This window comes from Trachypithecus francoisi, unplaced genomic scaffold (assembly GCF_009764315.1).
Source record: "Trachypithecus francoisi isolate TF-2019V2 unplaced genomic scaffold, Tfra_2.0 Lachesis_group12, whole genome shotgun sequence".
Classification (NCBI taxonomy): Eukaryota; Metazoa; Chordata; class Mammalia; order Primates; family Cercopithecidae; genus Trachypithecus; species Trachypithecus francoisi.
The window spans coordinates 34,811,601-34,832,114 of record NW_022681457.1 but is presented as its reverse complement, the minus strand read 5'-3'; the positions used below and the strand labels follow the sequence as shown (position 1 = coordinate 34,832,114).

The following is a 20,514-nucleotide window of genomic DNA, read 5'->3' as shown; positions in this document are numbered from 1 at the left end:
CCAATCACTATATCATCAATGCAATGAACCTGTGTGATGACTTGTGGAAGGGAAAAGTTATCAAGATTCCTAGGAACTAGATTATGTCCTATGGCAATAGAGTTGAGATACCTCTGAGGTAAGACTGCTAAGGTATACTGCTGGCCTTGCCAGCGAACTGTTTCTGTTGTGCGAACTGTTTCTGTTGCCTTTATTAACAGATAGGAAAGGAAAAGCATTTTCAGATCAATAGCTGCATATGATGTACTAGGAGATGTGTTAATTTACTTGAGCCAGGCAACCACATCAGGTACAGCAGCTACAATTGGAATCACCATTTGACTAAGCATACAATAATCTACAGGCATTCCCAGGATCTGTTTTAAGCACAGACCAAATAAGTGAGTGGAATGTTGATGTGTTGGGATCACCACTCAGGTACACTTTAAATCTTTGATGGTATCAATAATTTCTGCAGTTCTTCCAGGAATGTAGTGTTGCCTTTGGTTTACTGTTTTCCTAGTTAGAGGCAGTTTTAGTTGTTTTCACCATGCCTTTCTCATCTTTCTAGGTCAGGTAACCAACATTCTTCCAATTGCTGCGTGTATCTATTCCAAATATATATTCTAGAACTGAGGAAATACCACAAAATGAGACTGGGGACCCACTTGGCCCATTGTGAGATAAGACTCCATTGATCCCCTGGCTTCCATAAGCCCTTATGGTAGACCACAATGACATTTTGGGGTTCCTGGAAGTACTTGCAATTCAGAGCCACTGTCCAGTAATCTCTGAAAAGTTTGACTATTCTTTTATCCAATGTATAAGTCATTCTGGTAAATAGCCATAGGCCCTTTGAGGAGCCTGAGAGAAAGAGTAATAGTGTCAATTTTTGTTAGCAAAGTACTGTCCTTCCTTAAGAAGAACTTTGTTATTTTTGTTTTTGTTAATTTTACTTTTTATTACACTTTAAGTTCTAGGTTACATGTGCCACAATGTGCAAGTTTGTTACACAGGTATACATGTGCCATGTTGGTTAGCTGCACCCATCAACTTGTCATTTACATTAGGTATTTCTCCTAATGCTATCCCTGCCCCAGCCCCCCAGCCCCTGACAGGCCCTGGTGTGTGATGTTCCCTGCCCTGTGTCCAAGTATTCTCATTGTTCAATTCCCACCTATGAGTGAGAACATACGGTGTTTGGTTTTCTCTCCTTGCAATAGTTTGCTCAGAATGACGGTTTCCAGCTTCATCCATGTCTCTACAAAGTTCATGAACTCATCCTTTTTTATGGCTGTATAGTATTCCATGGTGTATATGTGCCACATTTTCTTAATCCAGTCTATCATTGATGGACATTTGGCTTGGTTCCAAGTCTTTGCTGTTGTGAATAGTGCCACAATAAACATACATGTGCGTGTGTCTTTGTAGCAGCATGATTTATAATCCTTTGGGTATATACCCAGAATTTTTTATTCAAAGGGTATCTGTTGTATTCAAAGGGCTCTGGGGTCTCTAAACTGGATCAAGCCTGGGAATGTGCTGAGGGGCCTGACTCTCTGTTGTTGTGTCTTTCATTTTCCCTCTTTATAAACTGAGAGGTCTGTTGTGTGATTATGTTGTCCATTTCTCATCACTGGATGTTGGATGTGTGGAGGGAAGATAACTTGACTTTGAAAATGAAGAGGCCAGGTGCAGCGGTTCACGCCTGTAATCCTGGTCCTTTGGGAGGCCACAGCAGGCAGAGCACTTGAGCTCAGGTTTGAGACCAGCCTGAGCAACATGGGGAAACCCCGTCTCTACAAAGAAAATACAAAAATTAGCCAGAAGTGGTGGCGTGCGGCTATGGACCCAAATACTTAAGAAAAAGAAAATGAGGAAATGCCCCTGAGACATTTATTCCAAGGTATGTCTTAGGAGCATCATCAATACTTGATGATGAGATCCTGTATTATGAGCTAATGCTCTAATGAATGAAATATTTTGAAGGAGGACTTGAGTATATATTTTATCTATAAGAAGGATATGGATTGTTGTGGCAAGAGGGTGGACTGTGATAGTCTCTTACAACGGATTCCTTCCCTCCCTGTACTAACATCCACATCTAAGAATAGAGATTATTTTATCTTCTTTTAAATATAAGCTGACTCTGACTGCCTTGGACAATAGAATGTGGCAGAAAACAAATCCTGGGATTTCTGAATCTAAGCTTTTCTTCATTTTGGAATCCAGGGACCCATAATGTGAGATCAAGTCACATAGATCAGTCACATGAAGAATATGCTAGATTTTTTGTCTGCTAGATTTCCAGGGACTCCATTATAAAACAGTAATGTCAAAGTTCTCTGTGAGTATGACTACTCTAATTATCGTTTTGCCTCCATTATCCATTACAGTAACCACGACTATCTTGTCTTTGGTGAATAATTTCTGCCACTTGGTCCCACTACCCTAGCATTCTATCATCCCTGTTTCATTTAGGGATCCTAGTTCAATGGTAAAACTTACCACTGAAATTTTTGAGCTACAAGGAAGGGTTACAACAGAGATCTTCAGGGACGGTGAGGTTCCCCTCATAAATTTATTTCTTATAGTTTTGATAAAAAGTTTGCATTATGTGTGAAAAGTACTTGTGTATGGATACGTTCCTTTAGAGTATACCAATGACTTTCTAGCATTTCAACTTCACTTAGTGTAGGCCACGTTTTAGTCCATGTTTCAGTCTGCCAACTAAGCCACCTTTTAGAGCCCTTCCTAATAATTTGAGGTATACATAATTGCAGCTTAGTGAGGCCATATCAATAAATTAGGCCTGATCCAATATTATGTCCCTTTTACCTTGATTCCTCACTCTTAAGTTCCATGCCCACACATATGCTCTAGGTTTCTATATTAAATGAGGAAAATCATGCCATTCCTATGTGTACTGATTACATCACCTTGTGGGATCACACTGCTTACCTTACCCTTGGGGCTTGCTTGTACTCTAGTCTAATTTTAGATCTAGAAGAAAAGGGGGATGGCAGAGGTGAGTACTAAGAAAAGTAAAAAAATAGCTTGCAAGGCTACATTGGGAGAGACCATTACAAATTCATCAAGCTAAGTAGGGTTAATTTCCTCAGACAAAAATAGGGCCATTTGTACCTGCAAAAAATCTCAACAGAATTTAAAGTTTCAATTTCCCAATTTCAACGGCATCTTTCCTTATGCTGTCCCCTCCCCACCAAAAATTCATAGGTTGAAATTCTACCTCCCACCATATAAATACACAGGGAAGAGGAGCTATGTTTGAACCAAGAAATGAACTCTTACCAGACGGTGAATCCGCAGTGTCTTGATCTTGGACTTCCCAGTTTGAGAGCTGTGAGACATTTCTCTTGTTTATAAGACACTCAGTTTATGGTATTTTGTTGTAGCTACTAAAACTGACTAAGGCATGTCCCCATGACAATTTTTAGTATCCTTCTCATGGGTCACAATACTTTGTACCTTATCCCCTGGAGCCTGCTGGTACTTGAGTTGAATGATAGGTCTAGAAGTAGAGAGAGATTGTGAAGGTAGGTCCTGAGGAGAATCAGCAGGACTTGCAACTCAGGGAGGCCATTACTGGTTTTTTAGGTCTAAGGGGTCTAACCTTTTCCCTTTTCGAAACATTTTCCCTCTTTGAAAAGGGACTTCCCCTCTTCAAAGAGGGAAAATGAAAGACAAAATTCAGTCAATGATAAACAGGAATTTTGAGACTCAGGCAGGGTGGAAGCTGCTTCTACTGGCCAAAAGCCTCAGCAGAATTTGGAGGTCTAAAGCCTTCCAGATTTAGAATTTTTAGAGGTTATTTTCATTGGAGTCTACCCATGTGTCTCTATTCTGATTTTCAGTATCACATTCTTCCTCAGTCAATGCCTAACTTTGAAAAGGTGACTTTGCAAGTTTGAAGTTTTAATTTGCATTGTAATTAAGTCACTTGCAAAATGTGACCTTGGGTTTAGTTTTCAGAAATCTTGACCTTGTAGTTACAAGAAACAGGAATTATTCTCAGAGCAATCATAGAAGTTTTCATGTCTTTCATGCAGATGTTGAGCTGGTAACTTAAGATCCTAAGCTTATAAATTCATTTTCCTAAGTTCTTTAGCACAGTTAGATACACTCAAGTAATTCCATTATGTGTGCATTTTAATTAAAATGTTCTAAGGTGGAAAATATTTTGTCCCCCAAAGTCTTGCCTTCTATAGGCGCTTTAGTTATCTAAAGGTGATCGTTAGAGTAAGTCATTTGCCATATCATGCTGTGGCTTACCAGTTTCTCCTCTACTGCTAGAAACAGAATCACTTGCTTTTAAATCAAATCAGATTAAAGAATCAATTCTAGAACTTACAGAACCAACACAAACATACACACATACTCACACCTGTGTATGCATATATATATTTTATAAAATATTTCATATTTTATATATTTAGGGATTTGTTAAAGGCAATTAGCTTACACACTTGTGAAAGCTGATTTAAGGGTCTGTAAGGCTGTTCCTTCTGCCTCTGATGCTGAAGCTTGAAGTTCATAGGGAAGGCAGTCAGAAAAGTCAGAAAAGACATTCGGAAAGGGAATATCACAAGCAGGAACCCACAAGCATGAGGTGGAAATCCATGAGAATAGACAAAAACTTGTGTTAATTCCCCTCGCCTTCCACCTTGGCGATGAGAATACCCTGAATAAATTGAGCCCTTTATTACAAAGATGAAAAATATACACCTGGCCAGGAGTCAAAGAAGCTAAAAAAGGAACCATAGGAAGGAAGAGAAATGGCCTGCCCAGCTGCCATTCCCCCAACAAGGAAGGTCAGGCTGTCACGCAACAAGCATTCTACACAGTGAGTGCTGCTTCTCTTCCACCTTACAAGTCTTGCAGGAATCTCATTTGTGGCTCACTCTGACCATAGACAATAAGAAAAGGAACTCTGGGGAATGTAGTTTAGCTTAGCCATGTTGACATGCTACAAAACCGTCACCTTTATCACAGTTTATTATGCTTTTAATAAAATTTGAAATTTTTGTAACACTTTGTTTCATAGTTCTGCAATTGTATACGCAAGTCAGGTTGACTGTAGTATTTTACATAAGAACATATTTGTGTGTGCATGCACATGAACGTGTATACATTATTTTTTATCAAGTTTTGCTATTAAAATGATGTTAAACTTGGGAAATGAACTACAATGGTTATCATCTTTCTTCCATGATCTTGGTTATATGGAATAAGATATAAAATTGTGAGGGCGGGCCCAGTGGCTCATGCCTGTAATCTCAGCACTTTGGGAGCCCAAGGTGGGCGGATCACGAGGTCAGGAGATCAAGAGCATCCTGCCTAACATGGTGAAACCCTGTCTCTACTAAAAATACAAAACATTAGCTGGGTGTGGTGGTGCACGCTTGTAGTCCCAGCTACTTGGAAGGCTAAGGCAGGAGAATTGCTTGAACCCAAGAGGCGGAGTTTGCAGTGAGCTGAGACCGCACCACTGTACTCCAGCCTAGGTGACAGAGCGAGACTCTGTCTCAAAAAAAAAAAAAAAAATGTGGTTTCTTATCTATAGGATAGATTAAACTCAGCTACAAAACCATCTTGATCTCTATTCTTATCAAATAATAAATTTTTTAACACAAAAATTTCTATTTATTTTGTGCTTATTGGTCTTTCTTTCTTTTACTTTTTTGAGACAGAGTCTCACTCTGTCTTCAGGCTGGAGTGCAGTGGGGTTTCATCATGTTGGCCAGGATGTTCTCGATCTCTTGACCTTGTGATCAGCCCACCTCAACCTCTCAAAACGCTGAGATTACAGGCATGAGCCACTGCACCCAGCAGGTCTCCTTTTTATGCAAATTTAGATATACAATGTAATGACTACAATGTCATCTTGGCATGTTGCTATAAAATTGGAGGTTATATTAAGTAAAAACTCTAGTGCTAAAAGGCAACCACCTTTAGAGTGAAGATAAAGACAAAAGTGGACAGGTATAAAATCCTTATAATGTGCTAGGTATTATTTAAATTATTTGCATACATTTTCTCTTTTTATCGCTGTGGTGGAGACAATCTGTGCGATAGGTGTTATTGGCTCCATTTTAAAGTTGAAGAACATGAGACCCATAAAGATGAAGGCATTTGCCCCAGTACTCTCAGTCAATGTGTGTGGTGCAAGGATTCAAATCCAACTAAGCAGAGGCTGGACACTAAACAGTCTTAACATGCTTCTTTGAGAAATTGCATGAAAAAACCCTAAGTAATGATTTGACTTACAAAGACCCAAGTTCAGAGAGAGTTTGCTTGGTTTTGTTTGTTTTGTTTTTGTTTTGGTTTTCAGATGAAAATTCAGTTTCTCATGTGGCCTTGTTACTTTTTGCCTGTGTATTCCAACTTTCCCACATAAAACTGATGCTTTTTTAAAAAATATAACTAAGCTTTGTGAGGTCCTGTTACATGAGTCAAAATAGTCGACTAAAAAAGAGTGTATTATTTTCAACCTAGTTAGTTATACTGTAAATTAAAGACTTGGCAAACTAAACAACCAGTAAATATTCCATAAATTCAAACAGTGGATCTTTAGGTTGGAAAGTATATATTATCCATCTTTGTATTCATCTTTAAAATTCTGTGCCTTAGCCACAGTTGGTATTCACTAAATCTATTGAATGCTGAAATATCTTGTGTTGAACTGCGTAAAACTGTCTTGGTATTTAATCACTGTATATTACTATATCTTTTTTTATTTCCCTATTGATTCTTTTTATACCAACCACATTTATCATTTCTACAAGGTTGTTTCCAAAATATAACTCCAAGCTTTGTACAGAAATGTTTTCCTTATAAATATTTTGTACATATTATACATTTGGTTTTCTCGAAGTGTGCCACCTTCTATAGACATCGTCCTATTGCCAGCCTTGTAGGCATTGCTGAAATTATAATCTTCCATGATTAATGTCTTAGCTGTTTTACAGACTCTTGTTATCTGCATACATACTTCTAAATCTATCTTTCAGGCTGCTTCAGACAAAGTAGCTTCTTATCATTTATGTTCTTTCCATTTCTATCTTTTCCTATATTCCAAACAATCTTTTTGGTCTTTGGAACATATATTTTATCTCTCTTTAAATGATACTGTATATTGTTTCTGCCTATCTGACAAAGTCTAGCCTTCTTCTAAAAACATCCTCCTGATTTTTAATAGGGCTCTAACCTACTTCATTCTAGCTTGCTACTTTGGTTATATTAATCTCTATTTAGTGGTCTTGAAAACATGTCTTTATTCTATCTTTTTAAAAAATGTATACTATTCCAGGAAAACAAATAAACAAATAATAGATATACTTTTTCTCACTGCTTGGATTTTGTTGGGTTGCTGATGTTATTATTGTTTTTGTTACTTAGGAAATGTTAGTCCTCAGTTCTCTAATGCTATCTTTCTTCCCCTTACTTTGATTGTTGAAATAGCAGTCAAGTTTTGGATTCACCCTTTCCATACCCATGGCATGTTATTTACCAAGTTACCAGAGCACAGTACGTGCATGAACATATGTTATTTCGCTGTATCCGTGATTTTTAACAAGGATTTTATAACTAACTATCTACACTTAGATACTTATAACTGGCACAATTATGGAGTCCCAGAAAAATTGTAAAAATCAAAAGTGTTTTACTTCTAATTTTACTTACTGCTCTTTTTTATCCTTACTGGCCCTGGATACCTTTCTAAACACAGAGAAAATAAATACAATACATTGCCAGAGTGAAAAGTTAATATTCTGATATTAAAAATTCATATGATAGTAGGTTCAATTCTGTCTCCTGGAACTCAAAATATGCCATTTCAAGTTGAAGGAAGGGGAAGAAGATAGAGTGTTTGGGTCTCTTGCAGATTATTGATGTTAAAAAAATCCAAAATGGAAAAGTCTCAAATATACCACCAGTTACTAGTGTTCATATAAAATTAAAGTATATAATATAATTTATTCTTAGCATTATGTCAGTTATTTCTGTTTCTATCAGGTTGTATTTTGGTTTTCTGATCCCTTGCCTATAACTTCTAACAGAAGTGCAGTGTGTAAAATTGTCTGTGAGTTTATTATTCTAGTTTTCTTATTACACTCGATTTTCAGTATCATCTCTATCTACCTTTGGTTTCAGTTTCCCTTACTTTCATTTTAAGCATACAGCTTATTTCTTGCTCTTGGCAACCTCTTCTTGATCAGTTATTTATGACTTCTCTATCTTACTCCTATCTAAACTATGAATATAATGATAGTAATTTTTCTTCTATACATTTCATCTTACAAAATGTATATATAATTTTTTTATAAACTACAATTGTGGCAAAATGTTTACATGGATACATGATTCTCATGTTTCAGAAATGGCCTTTGTTATTGTTTTTCTTTAACCATTACCAGAGTCCACTGAAATCTAGCCACTTATTGAATGTTACTAGTATATATAGTGTGTGGAGAGGAAATTACACATTTTTAAATATATGGACAATGAGGTTCCAGAGATATCTAAGAAGTCAATTTAATATTCCTGATTTCTCTATTATTGTTTCTAACATTTTCGTTTGTTGATTCTTTCACATTATTTCCATTTCAATTATTATTTAGTTACTTACTTGAAAGATACATGATAATAAGGGACTAAGTGCATACCCATATTTATTTTCAACATAGAAAATGTTTCAGGGCAGGAGTTATGTAATGTAAATGACATAAAATATAGACACTCTCAATAAATACTTGTGGATCCACTTGACAGTCTTTATTTACAAGGCTATTCTTATAATAGACCTTGGAAACTCTGAAAGGTAGGAGGGTGAGAGAAGAGTGAGGGATGAAATACTACATATCGGGTACAATGTACACTATTGGGGTGATGAGTACACTAAAAGCTGCTTCACCATCACGTAATACATCCACGTAGCATAACAAAACTTGTACCTCCTAAACCTATCAAAATAAAAAAATTGAAAATTTAAAAAGGCTGTTTTTAATATCGAAACCAGTATAATTTTTATATCAAATTTAAAGACATAAGGAGATTTTGCATATTGTATCAATGTATTACTTGTAACCTTATGTATACTTCCTTATTTTCATGGAAAGACATTAAACTATTAATATATTTTTAAAAGAAGCTACATACTAAAGCATGGCTGTAAGCTCAAATAACCTCAAATATACGCCCAGAAAACTTGATTGTGAGTATAATGTGGTATAATTTTCAAACTATATGAAACTGATGATTGATTATTTGAAGATGATTGGTTCTCATTATATTAAAGGAAAACAAAAGGAAGAGATAGAAAATTCCATTTTTGAACATGGCCTTTCATGCTATGTTTCCACTAGAAACTATCTTTTGCAACATTGCAAAGGACTTTAAAATATATTCTATGCCTCTACTCTCATCAGTGTCAGTTGCAAAGGCACCCTATCATTATCTCTGCCTGCAAAAAAGCAAATTGTCCTCTATGCCTCTACCTCCAGTCACCTCACTGCATGCATACCCTGTGAAATAAAACACTGAAAATTTCCTTGAAAATGGTTGTCTTCTATTGATCAGGTTTTCATTTAAATTAGGAAAAAGAGAATATAGCAAGAATGACAACAATGTGTGGTGTGTTAGCATATATCAAAATCTATGCTGTGTTTAGAGAGGAAGAAAAAAATTTTTGATTGAAAGAAGAAAAATTATGATATAAACTGAGGGAGCAATTGCTATTACTACCTCCTATACAATCCCCAACTTGTTCCCTGGAATTACTTAGAGATCACTTTTCCTAAATATCAAGGTATACAGTTTGAGCAACACTTATTTCAATCAAGTGGCTTAGTCAACATGGGTCAAATTACCTTAATTATGTGGTTGTTATTGGTATATCAGTCAATTGTGTTTAAACTATGTGTGCACAAAAATAAAACTAAAGTTGACAGTTCAGCATACACCAAAAGAAAAACATTTAGAGTACTGTTATGCAAATTCAATTATTTAAGGATCTTTAATACTGTAAAAAAAATACATGAAAAATTTATCTGTTCATATTCAAGAGCCCAAATTTGGTGAAAAATACTTTAAAATTCTACAAGACTTGGAAATGTCAAAAATCTCCTGCAATTTTTTATGTCTTCTGTGTAAGCATGAATTAATTATATATATATGTGTGTGTGTATATATATACACAAATAATTTATCCTTAGATTGCCAATACATTCAAACATAAAAGTAAGAAATAAATTAATGGATATATTCATTGTATAGACTGGTGTTAGAAATTAAAATAAAGATGTGGATGGTTTCTAACCTGAAGGACTATTTTTATTTTCCTGAGAGTGGTTTAGAATGTTAACATATAGAGAAAATATAGTGGTGCTTTAAAATCACTTATATTTACTATGCGGTCATTAAAAGCAAAGTACAATTTGAATTGCATACTTCCACTGTATATGATATCATTTAACTTCAAGTAATAAGTGTACTAAATGTCTATCACACATATATTTTACACATATTGCAAATACATTTAATTTTTATTTTATTTGTAATTATACTTTTCTAGATTACATTACTGCATGATAATATGTATTTGTCTGGATAAACATATATAACTATTAAGATTTATAGTTCTGCCCGGTAAAGAGGCAGATGACATACACTATCATTTTGTTATGTGTAATTCAATTGCTGGCACATTAGGACTTTTAATGTAAGGCTTATAATGTAAATTTCAATTCTGTACTCTGTTAGTAACTAACAAATGTTGAATTATTTCCTTCCTTAGACATACGCCATTGGAATCCATTTAAAATGCTTAATGATATATTAATAAACCATGATTTCCAGCAGAGTTTCTCAACTCTCTTTACTGGCGCCAGCTCTTGTGCTGCCAATCAAATTAGAATGCTATGGTTTCTTAGTAAATAAAGGTTAATTGGACATATAAAGGGAAACTGAACATCAGAAATATCCATACTCACATTATTCTTCTCTAAAAGTTAGGTTATTAGATTTCAACTTATTATATATGCAGCTAAAATATCTTTATTTCTCATTTTGAACATAAAGAGCTATCTGTTTATAATTTCAGAAAACTCAAACATACAAGGCTTATTGCTTTCATCTTTGTTAAGTTTTCTGATAATTTACCAGAAGGAAAAAGAAATAGAATCATTTGTGTTTCATGAACTTTCCCGTAAATGCTTTTTCAAAACTATCTTCTCCAATCTCAAAACTCTTATTCTTCACAAATATGCAAAAAGTATTTACACATACATGTCATTATTTCCTCTAAATAGTTTCTATTTCCATTCTTACTTCCTGATCTGTTAGTTAGCTTCAGATATGGCCTGCTTTTGATTAGTTCTATAGTCTAGTATTGAATTCAGATATGAACCATGTGTTTGAACATATTAATTGTGTACTCGAAGAGTTCTCATAGAACTGCATAAAAAAAGTACAAGTGGATATTGACTTTCACCAGCCACATACTTTTAGAAATTTAAATTTACCTAGTGAGAAAAATGAGAGTATGCTTGCTAAGGATTAAATATTCAGAGAACAGTTGAGGATTAAATGTTCAGAAAAACTACTCCACATACAGTACACTTATTAATGCTGGATAAAATATAAAAATGTGTATTTAAAGCATGCCTGATGTAGCTAGAAATTTAGAGAATGTTTTAGAAACCAGAAATAACAAGAAAGTAAAATCCATATTAAAAAGAAAGTAGAGCCAATAATTGCTAGTTTAGTGGCTGGCTTTCAATGAGTTAGGCATGCTAGCATCTGAGTCAAGCCATAGGACAAAGCTCGTGAGAGGCCACTAACCCCAATCACATGCCCTTATCCCATATTCATGTTCTACATCCCCAAAGAAAGAATTCTTAGTAGATGACCTGAAAGAATAATAAAATTCCCAGGAGAGTAAGAATTTGGGAATTTAAGCCAGTCTCATCATTGTCTCTGAATTCTAAATACAAATCTTCAATTACCCTGCATTTGTACAACCTTCCCTCAAGATCCCCAAACTTTAAACTTGAAAATGCCTTTGATGGAGAGTGTGAGTTGTTACTACCCTTGCAATAATTAAGCACAATCACTCGAGAGAAGCACATGCAATTCATCTCCGTAGGAAATTATTTCAAAACCAGGCCTCAAAGATTTCCCACAAATGTCCAAGGAAGATAGGCTCACCATTGAAAATTACTAAACTATGAGAAAACCTAATCACCATGAGGAAACAGGAGATAAACATCTAAAAACGTATAATTAGGACCAAAGCAAATTTAGCCCTTAAAAGATCAGATGTAAAATATAAAATAATATTTTTAAAGAAATGTAAAATATACTGATGCAATGACAGACAAGACACTATCAAATCCAATAAGCCAGCTGTGAAAAAGTACAAATGAGAAATTCTAAAAAAAATTTAACTAAAATTTTGTATATTCTAAATGTTCTATATTGTAAATATTGCATATTCTAACCAACAAAAAAAGACAGAAAAAGACAGTCTGAAGAAATAATAATAAACACTTATATATGTAACTATGTGGAAACACTTTTAATGTAGATTATACATATTGACTTATTTAATCCTCATAACAGAATGTCAGTTAGATATTCTTGCAATCCTTATTTTATAGGTGATACATTAAGCAGGCAGATTTTTTTTAATGTGCCTAAATCCCATACATAGTGAATGGCAGAGCCGGAATTTGAATGCAGTTTAGTTCCAGAATCCATAGTTTGCAACTACATTGTAATAGGAATTTCACAGAAAAGAAAACAAATAAACAAATAAAATGATGCTTAACCTCAATAACAATCAGAGAAATATAAATTTAAGTATGGGATACTATATCATAACTTCCATCTAAGAAAATATAAAAAGTCTGACAATATTGAATGTTTGCAAAATGTACAGCTTTGGAGACTCTGACATTGCCTAGGGGTGTACAAATTTATACACTCACTACAGAAAAATGTTTGATATTACCTATTAAGTTTAGTATATATGTAACTTTATAAATTCCAAAAATATTTTTGCATGATTATAGATATACATTTTAAAATTTAAATGCACAGTCAAGCAAGATGTCAATTAGGGATTTCTTTGAACAATTAATTGGCACTGATACCATGGGGAAGATTCTATCTCATATAATGTGATAGCCAAATTCCATCTCACTTTACTTTGGACTGTAATACAATATGATTTCTTAGTAAACATGTTATTCTTCCATTAAATTGAACCTATGTATTCCAAATATTTTAGTTAACATGAATAAGAATCTCTATCAGTATTAATGTAGAATGAATATTAATAAAGATGAATGTTTCTGATCTTAAGAATGTACCCTGGTGAAGTTAAAATGAATGTTTTGCCCACCATTGTGTTGATTACAGATAAAGCATTATATATAATCATATGTAAAGTGATATATATTTTGTTAATTTCAATTTTTTTTGTAGATATAGGGTTACATGATCAGATTTATTACATGGCTATATTGCACAGAGCTAGTAAGCATAGTATCCAATAAGTAGTTTTTCAACCCAAACTCCCTCCCTTCCTCTATAGAAATCTTCAGTGTCTATTGTTCCCATGTTTATGTCCACGTGTGCTAAATATTTAGCACCCACTCTTAAGTGAGAACAGTGGTATTTGGTTTTCTGTCCCTGCCTTAATTTGCTTAGGATCATGGCCTCCAGCTCCCATAGATTCTGAATGTTAGACTTTTGTTGGATGCATAGATTGTGAATATCTTCTTTCATTCTGCAGATTGTCTGTTTATTCTATCAATAGTATCTTTTGCTGTGCTGAAGCTCTTTAGTTTAATTAGTTTCCACTTGTAATTTTTGTATTTGTTGCACTTCCTTATGGGGACATAGCCAAAAATTCTTTGACAAGGCCAAAGTTGAGAAGGGCATTAACTAGTTTTTCTTCTATGATGTTTATGGTTTGCGGTCTTACGTTTAAATCTTTACTCTATCTTGAGTTAATTTTTGTATACGGTGAAAGGTGAGGGTCTAGTTTCATTCTTCTGCATATGACTAGCCAGTTAGTCCAGTACTATTTATTGAACAGAGAGTCCTTTCCCCATTCCTTATTTTTGTCAGTTTCATCCAAGGCCAGGTGGTTGTGCGTGGTTTTATTTCTGGATTCACTATTCTCTTCCACTGGTGTCTATATCTGTTTTTATGCCCATACCTTGCTGTTTTGGTTACTGCAGCTCTGTAGTATAATTTAAAGTCAGGTAATGCAATTTTTTCAGTTTTGTTTTTTGCTCAGGATGGCTTTTGCTATTCTGGAACATTTTTGGTTACATATAAATTTTAGTTTTTTTTCCATTTTTTCAAATTATGTCATTGGTATTTTGAAAGAACTAGTGTTTAACCCGTAGTTTGCTTTGGGTAGTACTGATTTTTATTACTATTATTATTATTTTGACAGTTGGCAGAGCTAGCTGAGGTTTTATTTTGGAAATAAACAAAAAACAATTGAATTGTTTTGTAGCTGGAGGCATGGGCAAGGGGGGTACCCCAGGCAGTGAACTCCCCCAACGGGTGGGCTGAAGGTGAGGGCTGAGCCTCAGGTGGGTCTCCAATTCCCTGTGCTCCCCTACACAGCAGCCTACCTCATGGGCACTAGGGCAGCGGCAGGAGGAATTGTCTGGTGGGGACTGCCATTGTTGTTCACTTGGGCAGGACATCAGAGGACTCAGAAACCAGCTTCCTTCCCAACGAGGGTCTCCATCTTTTTCACAACCATGGCCCTGGTGGAGCTGGTGCGGTTGAAGGAGATGGAACTCACGCAAAAGCCAAAGCTGGAGCCCATGCCGTAGCTGAGGCCAGGGCTTCTGAGGCCCCCATAGGCCGAGCTCAGCCCACCTGCATAGCCACTGGGGGCCTTAGTATGAGTACTTATGTTCTGCATCCCAGACTCTCCTCGCCCTCCAGCAGCTTCCTGTAGGTGGCGATCTGGACGTCCAGGGTCAGCTTGAAATTCATTAGCTCCTGGTACTCCCGCAGCTGCTGTGCTGTGTTCTGCTTGGCCTACTACAGGGTGGCCTCCAGCTCGGACAGCTTGGTGTTAGCATCCTTAAGGGCAAGCTCCCCGTGCTGCTCGATACTGTGATGGCGGCCTCCAGGGAAGCCCTCTGGCCTTTGAGACCCTCGATCTCAGCCTGAAGCCAGCTGATGTTCCTGTTTATCTTGGAGATCTCAGTCTCTGTACACTGCACGCATCCCAGCCAGCATCTGCAGCTCCTCATACTTGATCTGGTGCATGCTCTCACCCTCAGTCCAGCTGCAATTGACAAGCTCTTCGTACTGCCCCTTGACCTCAGCGATGATGCCTTCCATGTCAGGGGGCGGCTGTTGTCCATAGGCAGCAGCACAGATGTGTGTGAAATCTGAGACTGCAGCTCCCAGATCTCCTCTTCATACAGCTGCCTGGGGAAGTTGATCTCATCAGTCAGCTGTTCCAGGTGAGACTCCATCTCTACCTTGTTCATGTAAGCTTCATCCACATCCTTCTTGATGAGAACAAATTCATTCTCCATCTCTGTATGCTTATTGATCTCACCCTCATACTTGTTCTTGAAGTCCTCCACCAGCCCCTGCATGTTGCCAAGCTCTGCCTTCAGCTTTAGCTTCTCCTGGCCCAGAGTCTCCACCTTCTGCTGAAGTTGTTGATGTAGCTCTTGAACATGTTGTCCACGTTGCTCTGAGGCATCTTCTGCTGATGCAGGCTCCACTTAGTCTCTAGCATCTTGTTTGGCTGCTCCTTGTTGATGAAGGAGGCAAACTTGTTGCCGAGGGTCTTGATCTGCTCCTTCTCCTGGGTGCTCACAGCCTAGATATTGGGGTCCACCTCCAGGTTAAGGAGGCTCAGCAGGCTCTGGTTGACAGTGACAGCGGTGAGGCTTCCCATAACACAGGACCTGCCATAGCCTCTGCCCAGGCCACCCGGGAAGCTGCTGCTGCCCACTCGGGAGAAGCTTGAGGAGCTGATGTGGGCACTGGACTCACTCGTGTAGGAGCAACTGCTGAAGGCCGGGGACCAGAGGTGAACACCTTGTAGGACTTCTGGGTCAACCTCATGGACATGGTAGAGACAGGAGTGGAGGCAGGCAGGCTGAACCAGGCATAGATTCCAGAAGGAGAAGAGAAGTTGCTTCTTGGTCAGTATTGATATTTTAATAATATTGATTCTTCTAATCAATGAACATGGAATGATTTTCCGATTATTTGTGTTGTATCTGCATTTTAGAGTTCTCCTTGTAGAGATCTTTTATCTCCTTGGTTAGATGTATTCCTGGATATTTCATTTTTTTTTTTTTTGTAGCTATTGAAAATAAAATTTTGTTCTTCATCTGACTCTGAGAATTGACATTAGAGATACATAGAAATTCTACTAATTTTTGTACATTGATTTAGTGTCCTGAAGCTTTACTAAAACTGTTGATCAGTCCTAGGAACTTTTTGGCAGGGTCTTTGGGGTTTTATATGTATAGAATCATTTTATCAGCAAAGAGAGACAGTTTGACTTCTTATTTGGATATCTTGCATTTCTTTTTCTTGCTTGATTATTCTGGCTAGGAATTACAGTTCTATGTTGAATTGAATTGGTGTGAGTAGGCATCCTTGTTCCATTTCTTAAGGAGAATGGTTCCAGTTTTTCCACATTTAGTGTGATATTGGTTTTGGGTTTGTTACAGATGACTGTTACTTTTTGGCTTTTATTGTTTTAAGGTGTGTTCCTTCAATTCCTAGTTTGTTGAGGGTTTTTATCATGAAGAGATGTTAGATTTTATAAAAATATTTTTCTGTGTCTATTGAGATGATCATATGGCTTTTGCTTTTAATTCTGTTTATGTAGTAAATCAAATTTATTATTTGCCTGTGGTGAACCAGACTTGCATCCCAGGAATAAAGCCTACTTGATGCTGGTGTATTAACTTTTTGATGTGCTGCTCCATTCACATCCATTGTTTTGTTGCGTTTGCTAGTGTTTTGCTAGTGCTTTGTTTATGATTTTTGCATCTATAAGTGATGTTGGCCTGGAGTTTTGTTGTTGTTGTTGTTGTTGTTGTTGTATCTCTGCCAGATTTTAGCATCAGGATGTTGCTGGTTTTGTGGAATGAGTTAGGGAGAAGCCTCCTCTCCAGTTTTTTTGGAATGAGTTCAGTAGGACTGATACCAATTCTTCCTCATACATCTGGTAGAACTTAGCTATGAATTCATCTGGTACTAGGCTTTTTTTGGTTGGTAAGTTTTTAAATACTGATCCAACTTCAGTCTGTTCAGGTTTTCACTTTATTCCTGGTTCAATCTTGGGAGATTGTGTTTCCAGGCCTTTATCCATTTACTCTAGATTTTCTATTTGTGTGCATAGAGGTGTTCATAATGGTCCCTAAGAATCTTTTGTATTTCTCTGGGATCAGTTGTAATGTCATCTTTGTCATTTCTAATTGTGCTTATTTGGATTTTTTTTCTTGGTTAATCTAGCTAGTGGTCTATCAATCTTGTTTATTCTTCAAACCAACTCTTTATTTTTATTCAGAAAACCAACTCTTGGTTTCATTGAGCTTTTATACAGATGTTTTGCATCTCAGTTTCACTCAGTTCTGCTCTGATTTTAGTTATTTTCTTTTTTCTTCTTCTAGCTTGGGAGTTAGTTTGTTCTTTTTTTTTTTTTTTTTCTAGTTCCTTTAGGTGCAAAGATAGATTGTTAATTTGAGATATTTCTAACTTCTTGAAGAAGGTGCTTAGCACTATAAACTTTCCTCTTAACACTGCTTTGGCTGCATCCCTAAGATGTTTGTTAAGTTACCATTTTTATTAATTACAAACAATTTTTAAATGTCTGCCTTCAATGTTCACACAGTAATTATTGAGGAGCAAGTTGTTTAATTTCCATGTATTTGAGTGGTTTTGAGAGATCTGCTTAATATTGATTTCTATTTTTATTTCACTGTGGTTCGAAAGTATGCTTCATATGATTTTATTTTTTGAATTTATTGAGATTTGCTTTATGAGAGAGCATGTGGTTGATCATAGCATATGTTCCATATGCAGATGAGAGAAATGTATATTCTGTGATTTTTGGGTGGAACGTTCTGTAGATTTTTATTAGGCCTAATTGATCAAGCATTTAGCTTAGATACAGAGTTTAGTTTTCTGCCTTGGTGGTCTATATAATGCTGTCAGTGGGTTGTTGAAATCTCCCACTATTATTGTGTGGTTTTCTCAGTCTTAGTTTAGGCCATGAGGAACTCATTTTGTGAATATGAGTGCTCCAATGTTGGGTGCATTCATATTTAGGGTAGCTACGTCTTCTTGTTGGATTGTACATTTTATCATTATGAGATGCCATTCTTTGCCCTTAATTTTTATTGGATTAATATCTGTTTTATCTGGTATAAGAATAGTGACTCCTGGTCTTATTTTGCTTTCCATTTGCATGGCATGTCTTTTCTTATCCTTTTACTTCGAGCCTGTGGGTATCATTACATTTGAGATGGATCTCTTGAAGACAGCAGATGATTAAATCTTGTCTTTTTTATACAGTATGCCACTGTATAGCTTTTAATTTGGGGCGTTTAGCCCACTTACAATCAGGGTTAGTATTAATATGTGAGATTTTTTCTCCTATCATGTTGTTAGCTCTTTTTTACGTAGGTGTGGCTGTGTGATTGCTTCATAGTGCCTGTGAGCTATGTCCTTAAGTGTGTTTTTGTGGTAGCAGGAGTCATTTTTCTTTTTGTTGTTGTTGTTGTTGTTGTTGAGACAGAATCTCACTCTGTCACCTAGATTGGAATGCAGTGGTGTGATCTCAACTCACCGCAGCTTCCACCTCCTGGGTTCAAGCGATTTTCCTGCTTCAGCCTCCTGAGTAGCTGGGATTACAGGTGCACACCAACATGCCTGGATAATTTTTGTATTTTTAGTAGAGACAGGGTTTCACAGTGTTGGCAGGCTGGTCTCAAACTCCTGACTTCGTGATCTGCCCGCCTCGGCCTCCCAAAGTGCTGGAATTATGTTAGCCACCGTGCCCAGCCAGGAGTCATTTTTCAATTCCATGTTTAGCACACCCTTAAGGACCTATGGTAAGGCTGGTCTGGTCAAAACAAATTCTCTCAGCATTTGATGATCTGAGACAGATTTTATTTCTTCTTTATTTTGGAGCATATTTTGGCAGGATATAAAATCTTTTTTGGAATTTCTTTTCTTTAGGCATGCTGGAAATAGGTCTCCATGGCCGGGCACAGTGGCTCATGCCTGTAATCCCAGCACTTTGGGAGGCCAAGGCGCGTGGATCACGAGGTCAGGAGATCGAGACCATCCTGGCTAACACGGTGAAACCGCATCTCTACTAAAAAATACAAAAAATTAACCGGGCGTGGTGGCGGGTGCCTGTAGTCCCAGCTACTGGGTAGGCTGGGGCAGGAGAATGGCATGAACCTGGGAGGCAGAGCTTGCAGTGAGCCTAGATCACGCCACTGCACTCCAGCCTGGGCAACAGAGCGAGACTCCATCTCAAAAAAAGAAGAACAGAACAGAACAGAACGGAAAAGAAAAGAAAGAAAAGAAAAGAAAGAAAACAGGTCCCCAATCTCTTCTGACTTGTAAGGTTTCTGCTATAGGTCTGATGTTACCCTGATGGGATTCCCTGTCCCTTCTCTCTTGCTGCCTTTGAGATTTTTCTTTTGCAATGACCTTGATGAAACTAATGACTTAGTGCCTTGGGGATGGTCATCTTGTATAGTATCTAGCTGGGTTTTCCTGTATTTTTTTGTTTTGTTTTGTTTTGGATTTGCATGTCAATCTCTAGCAAGATTAGGAAAATTTCTGTGGACTATACTCTCAAACATATTTTCCAAGTTGTTATATTCTTTCTTTTTCTCTCAGGAATGCCAGTAAGTGATAGATTTGGTCTATTTATATAATCCTGTATTTCTCAGACGTTTTGTTCATTTATGAAAAGAATCCTTTTTCTATATTTTTGACTGACTGACTTGATTCAAAGAACCAGCCTTTGAGCTCTGAAATTTGTTCCTCAGCTTGGCCTGCTCTGTTGTCAACACTTCTGATTGTATCATGAAATTCTTGTAGTAAAATTTTCAGCTCTAGAAGTTTAGTTTGGCTTATTCTTAAAATGGTTATGTTGTCTTTTAACTCAAAACATTTTACTGGATTTCTTGGATTGGGTTTCCACTTTCTTCTGAATATTAATGAACTTCCTTGCCATCCAGATTCTGAATTATATGTCATTTCAGTTATTTCAGACTGGTTTATGGACCATTGTTGGGAAGCTAGTGGACTTATTTGCAGGTATAGGACACCAGCTTTTTGAATTACCAGAGTTCTTACACAGATTCTTTCTCTTCTTAGAGTGCTACTGTTCTTTTAACGGTGGTGTAAGTTGAGTATAGTCAGTTGACTTTATTTCTGGATGTTTTTTGGTAGGCTGAGGCTCTGGGTAGAGTCTTA

General features: G+C 36.7%; 1 pseudogene; it reads right to left on the bottom strand.

Moving 5' to 3' along the window:
• Window positions 1-14,712: 14,712 nt before the first annotated feature.
• LOC117093828 lies at window positions 14,713-16,128 on the bottom strand (annotated as a pseudogene).
• Between the last annotated feature and the right edge of the window lie 4,386 nt (window positions 16,129-20,514).